The sequence below is a fragment of the Penaeus monodon genome, chromosome 33 (assembly GCF_015228065.2).
Source record: "Penaeus monodon isolate SGIC_2016 chromosome 33, NSTDA_Pmon_1, whole genome shotgun sequence".
In the NCBI taxonomy this organism is placed as follows: domain Eukaryota; kingdom Metazoa; phylum Arthropoda; class Malacostraca; order Decapoda; family Penaeidae; genus Penaeus; species Penaeus monodon.
Genome location: NC_051418.1, coordinates 12,358,755 through 12,359,121, shown reverse-complemented (window position 1 = coordinate 12,359,121; position 367 = coordinate 12,358,755).

The following is a 367-nucleotide window of genomic DNA, read 5'->3' as shown; positions in this document are numbered from 1 at the left end:
ATCTTGCACGCGCAGACTCTCCTACACGTGTTTTGCACGTTGCAAAGGGATTTCTTATGAACTTTTCATTAATATAATAATATTAACACTCGACTCACAGTTCAGTTTTCCAATTCACCTGAGAATAGAGAGAAAAAAATCGTTTTACTTCAGTCCAACAAAACATGATAGATGTCCACCGTCATTGTCGTGCCACCAAGTTGAAAACAGCTCGTGATCGATATGGAGCTCTCATCGCGCCAGCTTTTCCGAACAACGGAAGGCAGAGTAGACTTAACAGCAAGAGCACAAGGAGTACGGACGTCTGCCGAAAGGTGAATTGCATTAAATATAATTGTTGTTATTCCAGCTTGGGTTGTTGGTATAT